We start from the raw sequence: 8915 nt of genomic DNA, 5'->3' as shown, positions 1-8915 counted from the left end.
CATTCCATGCTCATGATTGAAAGAATTAATATTGTTAAAATGTCCATACTACCCAAAGCAATCTACAGATTCATTGCAATTCCTATCAAAATTCCAGTGGCATCATGGAACCACATAAGACCCCAAATAGCCTAAGCAATCTTGAGAGGGAAGAACAAAGGTGCAGGTATCATACTTCCTGAGTACAAACTATATTACAAAACTATAATAATCAAAACCACATGGTATTGGCAGAAAAACAGACACATAGATCAATGGAACTGTATAGAGAGCCCAGAAGTAAAACCACATATATATATTCAATTAATTTATGACAAAGGAGCCAAGAATATACACTGGGGAAAGGACAGTCTCTTCAATAAATGGTTTTGAGAAAACTGGACAGCCTCATGCAAAGAGTCAAACTCGACCATTACCTGACACCATACACAAAAATTAACTCAAAATGGATTAAAGGCTTGAATGTAAGACCTGAAACCATAAAAATCCTAGAAGAAAACCTAGGTGGTAAGCTCCTTGACATCAGTCATTTTGGATTTGACACCAAAAGCAAAGGCAGCAAAACCAAAATAAAGTGTGTCTACATTAAACTAAAAAGATTCTGTACAGAAAAGAAAACCATCAGCAAAATGAAATGGCAGCCCACAGAATGTCAGAAAATATTTTCAAATAATATATCTGATAATGGGTTAATATCCAAAATATATAAAGAACTCACACAACTCAATAGCAAAAAAAAAACTCTGATTAAATAATGGGCAGAGGATCTGAATAGACATATTTCCAAAGAAGACATACAGACATACAGGCCAACAGACACATGAAAAGGTACTCAATCACCAGGAAAATGCAAATCAAAACCACAATGAGGTATCACCTCACACTTCTTTTTTTTTCTCTCTCTCTACTTGTGGTGCACGGGCTCCAGAGCACATGGGCTCTGTAGTTTGCGACACATGGGCTCACTAGTTGAGGTGCGCGTGCTCAGTATTTGTGGCACGTGGGCTTAGTTGCCCCGCGGCATGTGGGATCTTAGCTCGAACCTGCATCCCCTGCATGGTAAGGCGGATTCTTTACCACTGGACCACCAGGGAAGTCCCCACCTCACACTTCTTAAAATGGCTATTATCAAAAAGACAAGAAATAATAAGTGTCAGTGAGGATATGGAGAAAAGATAACCCTTGTGTGCTGTTGGTAGGGATGTAAAGTGGTGCAGCCACTGTGGAAAACAGTATGGAGGTTCCTCAAAAAATTAAAAATAGACCTACCATGTGATCCAGCAATTCTATTCAAGTATTCTATTCAATTCTATGCAAGCAATTTAAACTGAAGGAAACAAAAACACTACCTTGAAAAGATATCGGCACCCCCATGTTCATTGCAGCATTGTTTACAATAGCTAAGACATGGAAGCAACTTTGTGTCCATAGATAAATAAATGGATAAAGAAAATATATATTCAATGGAATATTATGCAGCCATAAAAAGAAGGAAATCTTGCCATTTGCAACAACATGGATGGACCTTGAGGCATCATGCTAAGTGAAGTAAGTCAGAGAGAGGAAGACAAATACTTTATGATCTTATATGTGGAATCTTTAAAGAAAAAACTGAACTCTTAGATACAGAGAACAGATTGGGAGTTGCCAGAGGTGAGGGGTGGGAGGTGGGTGAAATGGATGAAGGTGGTCTTCTGGTCATAAAAGAAATAAGTCCTGGGGATGTAATTTACGGCCTGGAGATATAGTTAATAATACTGTATTGTATATTTGAAAGTTGCCAAGAGAATAAAACTTAAAAATTCTCATCAAAAGAGAAAAGAATTGTACCTATAAAAATTTCTATTTCTGTCAAATGTTTTTATTTCTATTCATTTAGTAAAGCCCATGTGCATGATGCCAGAGTCTCTTGCTCCAGCCTTAGCCCTCAGGATAGGCTGGAGGCAAGTTGACTGTGGTCCTGGTTTGCCTGGACAGTGCCAGCTGGTGCCTGTGGTCTCAGGGTCCTGTCACATCGGCCTCGCCTTTTACGCTGAAAGTAAAAAGTGGACAATATAATCTGTGCTCATCTCGACAGAGGAGGTCCTTTTTGTCTGCCTCTTCTCTGTTGAGGGAAAAAAACAAGCAGTGAGTTAGGGACTTGCCTAGAGTGCATATGTATTTACTCATTTATTACAGTTTAGCCTTCTTGCTGGGGGAAGGGAGGCAAAGTCCACGCTTGGCTGTTGAGTATTAACCTCAGAGCTCTTCTTTCATCTGAAAGAATAAATAACGCTGCTTCATGGGAGAAGTCAAGGCAGTTAGGTGCTTGGTAAGGCCATGGGAAGAAAAAGTAATTGTTTTCAGAGCCTTGCCAGAATGCATATGGAGATGGAAGACTCCGGGCTTTCTTTCCTTTAGACTGGGTGAAATGTTTTTTTTTCATTTTTGCAATATTTGCAATTATCTTGTCAGCGTTTGCAACTCCATTCGTGAGCACTCAGTGTTCACTTTCCAGTGAGCATTTGTGGGCTTCCAGGTGATGGCATGCTGGAGTTTTCATTTTCCGCTTCCCACCACGCAGCAGCACACGCGAATGAACTCTGAAATGCTCTGAAATGCTGAGGTTAGCAGATGAAACATGGACTTGGAGGAGGCCACACATCATTACCCTGTCAGTCAAATGTGACACCGTAGAATACTGGATCCCTGGGAAGTTGCCTTTATTCTCTAGCAGGATGTCCTAGTAGCGAACTTGACAGTCACTTGGCCGCCGTGAGCGTTGTGTTACATGGATGTGCGTTCTCCCTTGAATGTGAGAATGCTTCATGTTTCTAACAAGTAGACCTTGAATAGAAAGCTTCTTGTAGCATATTAGCCACATGTGCTAAGTGAACTAAAATTTATTGAATGTAAGACACTACTCGTCACTTCTGATAGATAATCTAATTGGTGTAAGAAGTTTGCAAAATAGGTCATATTATTATTCCCATTACAGAGATGGAGACAGGCTGAAAGAGCTACGCTTGCTTCCTAATTTGACAAAGCAGGTGAAAATTCAGGACTTTCTGACTCAACTCCAAAACCTATTCTTGTTTTATTTTGTTATATTGAAAAGTGAAAAGTAAACACAGATACACCAACTAAATTACAGACCCGAGAAATTTATATCTGTGTATATTCAAGGACTGCACTATAATATACCAGACCAGTGCTCTCATGACTTGTACTGATTGTGACTAATATTTGTATGACAGAAGTACAAATTTGAAACACACGGGGTTGGTATTTCCACTTGTTTAAATGTTATCTAGTGGCTAAAGTCCCTGTAGAGCTTAGTTGTCACCTCCTCCCTCTCCAAATGCTTTCTCAATCTTGCATCCTCTGGGAGAGGATGAAGAAGTTAATCTTCGTATGGAAAGGGTACTTGGTACTTAAAGTTAAGCTGAGGCCCAGTTGCCATCCTATAGCAGCCAGACTTCATAGCTCTATTACAAGCATTGTTTCATGTCCTGCTGTTGAAGTCTGTCTCCTTTCAGAGCTTAAAGCAAGTAATGCAAAGTGCTTTGTCATCCATGATATATGCTAAAATCACAGGTGGGGAGGTGTGAAGAATTTTTATTCTCCCCGTCTTTGTGATGTTAATGATTCTCTCTATAAAACCACTTCATTTCATGTAAAATTAAAACTTCATAACCTGTGAAACCCCTAAAGACTTGGTACTGGCAAACCACTGACGACCACCGAAGTAAGTAGAGTTTATTCTGTTTGTACTTTTAGAGACAAACAGGAAAAAAACAGCTTTAAAAATTCTTTGACCCTGCTTTTTGCCATCTGAATGGTCATGGTTGAGTGGAAAATCAATGAAGTACTGTGAGAATTGCACCTCAGTGCTGCCGACAAGGCACACAAAAATCCAACTTTTCACATGAGATGAAGATTGCCTTTGCTTCATTTACTCTCTTAAGACACATTAAAATCAAAGCTATCACCCCATTTGGCCATCTGTCAATGCTCACCACACAGTAAGTGGGTCGACTTTGTTCTTGGATCACCAGAATACGAGGATGTTTTGTTGTTGTAATAAATGGTTTTAGGCTTAAGAGACAGAAATAAATCAATGCAATTTATAAATTTGGGGTGGAAATGTTAGTTGCTGTTTTATAAACCATAGAGAATTATATATGGGTGAGTTGCAATAAATAAAGCATAGCTTTAGCAGTTCACAAAAATAAATGATAAAGATGAAATAAATTAATGTATAGCCTTTTATTTGGAATCATCTCTTGCTTTCCCCAAATGCATGCCACGATCCTTTGCTCGTTAAATTGCAAATTTCAGGTTTGAATGCAATATGGTAAATAATGACTCCCAGTTTCCCTCCTAAAGTTCAGTTTCCAAAGTTTTGTTTAGACGAGAAGCCAAACCTGAAAACCTAGTTTCTGAAGGTTCCCAGGCAATTGTTCTCCCGTTTATTAACAATGCATTGCCTTTTAACAATGGCTTGTATTTTTAGACTGAACATACTGAATCCAGTTGGCTGACCCTGAACTCAGTTAAACACAAGTGCTCACCCTGCAGGTGCTGGTTCATAGAACTTGTGTGGCCAACATCTTCAGAGCTGGTCTGGGGAACAGGGGCACCCTGGGCCTTGCAGACAGGCACGTAGAGGGCTCTTGTTCTCACAACCAAGTTCCAAGCCTACTTCCTTGGTTTACCATTTGCGGTAGATTCGGTTCTCCTATGTTGGTGGACTTGGTCAGGCAAAAAGAGTAGTGAAGCATAAGCACTGTTAACAACTAGTCAGTCGCACATTCTCCTAAACATGGTTTTGTGCAGAGATGTGTGATTTAGTCTGTTGGAAAAATAGAAACCACGAAACCATAAAATGTGTAATATTGGGAAAAAAACCAAATAATATCAAACTACAATCAAAATGTTTTCCTCTTTAAAAAGACATCGTTTCTTTTCAAAGCTTAATTTTTTTTTGGTGACAATCTCATTCAGTTCTAATATTATCACTGTGTCTTTAAAAAGATACAACAACAATACGATAGTGGTTCCTGAAATATATTCTGTGGAACACTAGTTTGACAAGTTCACAGATATTCTGGTTAAGGCAATATTTTATATCATTACTTTATGTCTTTGGAGAGAGCCATATGCTCCTTTAGATATTAAACACCCAGAGAAATCCTACAATAAAGAAATATAGTTACTTTTTCAACTCTGCTTTTTGCAGAACAAATTTCTGAAGAACTCACTTTGTAAACTGCCATCAGTGGCAACTGAGATAATTTTCCAGAGGAGATTATTACAGCCTTCTTAACACTTTCAAGAAAACCCCTACAATTTATAAAATGTTGGTTTGTTTAATACCTCCTCTTTTTCCAGAAGAAAATTGTATCAACTTAGTAAATTGCTTTTGTTTTATTTCCAATTACTGTAGCACCAGCAAGCTGGTGGTAACCCAGGTGTCTGCCAATCGGGAATAGGGAGGTAAAATGTGGCATGTGAATGGGATAGAACGCTCTTCAGAATTCAGAAGTGTGAACTAAGGTTACACTTCGCAACATGGAAGTTCTCAAAATACAATGTTAAGTCAAATAAACTTGGAGAAGAACAAAGTTTATAGTACAATGCTATTTAAATTAATTAAAAAACAAAAATCTCCAATAATATGCAAACTGAATTACAGAATTAATGTTGCATATGCCACGTATGTGTGAGATACATATACCTAAGTACACATAAAGATGGTGGATGGAAAAGACATGTATTAAATATATTAGGGCTGGGTGCCTATGGTGGGAGGGGACTGAGCTAGTAGGCAAAAGGGAAAATAGAGAAAGTATAAAATAAAATAAAGCAAAATGTAGTGCAATGCAATAAATTAAGAACCTTCTTTGGGCCAATGATGACAATTTACCATGACTCAAGTCCAGACACTTGAAGTCTAAAAAAAGAAAAAAGAAAATGAAAAGGCTGAAGGTGATGCCAATGTATTTGGTCCATGTTCCACGGTGTGAGAGGCGCAGCTCCACGTACTTGGTCCAGGAGTCCCTGCCTCTGTGTCTCCCTCACTGAAAGGTAAGACGGTAGAACATTTGGGGGTTACTCAACCTCTCCAAGTGGGATCAGAAAGGCCAAAAGCTCTTGAAGCTTTAGAAATCATGCTGACTTCAGATCTGGTGTATAGACATTGACCTTAGTTGGTCACAAATCCAGGCTCTGTCCTGAGCATCAGTGAAGTGGAAGAGTTCTAATTAGAAAAGGTAGGAAACTCTCACAGTTTAGCCTCGGGCTACTTTTTATTAATTATTTTATTATCTGTGATGAGAACATTTAACATAAGATCTGCCCTCTTAGCAAAATTTTAAGTATATCATAGAGTTAACCATAGGCATCATTCTGCTCTGTAGGATTTATTCATCTTGTGTTAGCGAAACTTTGTACCCTTTGACTAATACCTCCCCATTTCATCCTCCCCCAAGACCCTGAAAACCTCCACTCCACTCTCTGCTTCTATGAGTTTTACTATTTTTGATTTATCTTTTAAGTAGTATCACGTAGTATTTTTAAGCAACCTAAATTTCCATCAACGAATGATTGGATAAAGAAAATGTGGTATAAACCTACAGTGTAATGTTATTCAGCCTTAAAAAAGAAAGAAATCCTGCCAATCATGACAACATGGATGAACCTGGAGGAAGTTATGCTAAGTGAAATAAACCAGACACAGATGACCCTTGCTTCTATGTGATGTTCAATCACTTGGACAGGCTTCACTGGTTTGTGACCCACTTGAGTCTAAAAACTACCACCCACATTTTCTTTAGCCACATCCTTCCCACGTACTAGTATATTGGCACGGACTCTGCTTGGGCTGGCGTTCACCCCACCTTCGTGGACTTGCTGCCTTTTGTTCCTGTCGGTCTCTAGCCCTGTAAGGATCAACCTTAGCTTGTTTGCTTCATCTGTTTTATTCCCATGGCCAAGCAAGTTTGGGCACTGACATTTTGCACACATATACACACAATTATATATATAATTATTTATTACACATCTCTAATTTTGCTGATATGCTAAAAAATGAATTCCCTCACCACCAAAAATATAAAACCATCATAACCTTGTATATATATATTTTCTCAGCCCACCCACCCCCTCCCAGTAGGAATTTTCATTCTTCCCTCCCAGGCAGTAATGAACATATAACACTGGAAGATGAATGTGGATGGATAACACGTACCCACTGGGGCATAAAAATAATTAAGATGCTACAGGACTCTGTTTGAACTCAGTGACTATATGTACAACCCCTAATCTAGAACATATAATTGACATACATGCTGATAATGGGGTAAGATATTTCATAATTAATGTCCCAGGAAACCTAACATAATGTTATACCAGCTACTCTGAAATGGACAGCAAAACCCTCTCTCTCATCACTGTAGAATACAAGCGCATCTTATAATAAAGATGACTTTCTCCTGAGTTTCTGGATTGAGAATATTGTGAATGTGGAAAATATTACTAATATAAAGTACAATATTGGGTGCATTTTTGGTTTGAGACCCTTAGCATGTTAAAAAGAAAAAAAAATCATGAAAAAGAGAATTAGGTTAGAACACAAATTTTGAGGCATTTAGTACATTTTGGAAGTGAAGGCATATATTCCTAGACTTTGGATCAGAAAGCTAACAGAAGTTCTTCTCCAAGGTGAAAAAGACAGTGTGAGGAAAAGAACCAGCAGTTCTTTGCATCTGCTGGAGAAACAAATCAGAACAAAGGCAGAAGCTGTAGAGGGTGGTAGGGGTCATTAATGACTTTCACAGTGGCAGAATGAAAGGAAAGGTGGTCACCCTCGAACATTCATGAATCTTAGGTAACTCTCATTTCATCCATTCTGCTCTTGAGAAGTTGACATTATAATAATGAAAAGCATGTCAGGTTGGTGAGATTTGAATTGAGTGTGTACATCTGTTAGCATTGCTGGCTGTATGGGTACTTTTGTTGATGAAATGAAGTGCTCTATAATATTAAATCATTATTTCATGCCGCTTGTATTAATGTTCTGAAGGGCACTGCAAATTATATTATACTATTTCTTAAAGTTGATGACATCATAGAACTGATCATGTCCCATTTGTGGGCTAAGATAGTGAAATTCTTTTTAGAGGAAAAGAAAAGATTATTTATAGTACATTCATTTTTACTCATAGATTTTGAATCCAATGCACCTTTCCAAACAGGCTAGAGTGGATAAAAATTAAAGATGAGACAGAGGAGAGCAAAAATAAGAGAGAGATGGTCAGATTCCATGGGTTTCCATGTTGCCTTTTCTTTTTCTTGTTTTTCCTATATCTAAGAGCCCTTTCAGAAAGATCTGGCATGGAACAGAGAAGGAGAAAAGAAAGAACCTGGGAAAGATACAAGTGGATCAGAGTAATTGCTAATAACCCTTGAGAACAGACAGGGTATTTTAATGTCCCCCAACATCGTATGGGTGGACGTAGTGACATGAGCTTTGCCGTTCTCACTTTATGTGCTCTCCTCCAGAGAGCACTTAGTTCTTTTAAGAAAAATTTATTTATTTTATGTTTTTGGCCACACCGTGCAGCTTGCAGGATCTTAGTTCCCCGACCAGGGATTGAACCCAGGCCACGACAGTAAAAGCGCCGAGTCCTAACCACTGGACCACCAGGGAATTCCCAGGCTTAGTTCTGAAGAGCTGCAGAACCCACAAAACCCTTTCTCCTGATGTAAAATTTACCTCCTGCAATTTTCCTCAATCTTTTAAAAAATTTTATGATACGTTTAGAACACTATAGAGAAAAAAGTAGAAGTAACAATTTAGTCAGGAGGATCAAATAGGACTGTGTATAGATATCCTAGCAATTGGTCATATGTTGTTGGACCACTAAATGCAG

At 38.4% G+C, this 8915-nt stretch overlaps 1 non-coding gene across 1 annotated transcript; it reads right to left on the bottom strand.

Annotated features, from left to right (window-relative positions):
- Window positions 1-8620: 8620 nt before the first annotated feature.
- TRNAK-UUU (transfer RNA lysine (anticodon UUU)) lies at window positions 8621-8692 on the bottom strand. Its single transcript has one exon. It is a non-coding gene; the product is annotated as a tRNA-Lys (tRNA).
- Between the last annotated feature and the right edge of the window lie 223 nt (window positions 8693-8915).

This window comes from Balaenoptera acutorostrata, chromosome 17 (genome assembly GCF_949987535.1).
Source record: "Balaenoptera acutorostrata chromosome 17, mBalAcu1.1, whole genome shotgun sequence".
In the NCBI taxonomy this organism is placed as follows: domain Eukaryota; kingdom Metazoa; phylum Chordata; class Mammalia; order Artiodactyla; family Balaenopteridae; genus Balaenoptera; species Balaenoptera acutorostrata.
This window is presented reverse-complemented; position numbering and strand designations above follow the sequence as displayed.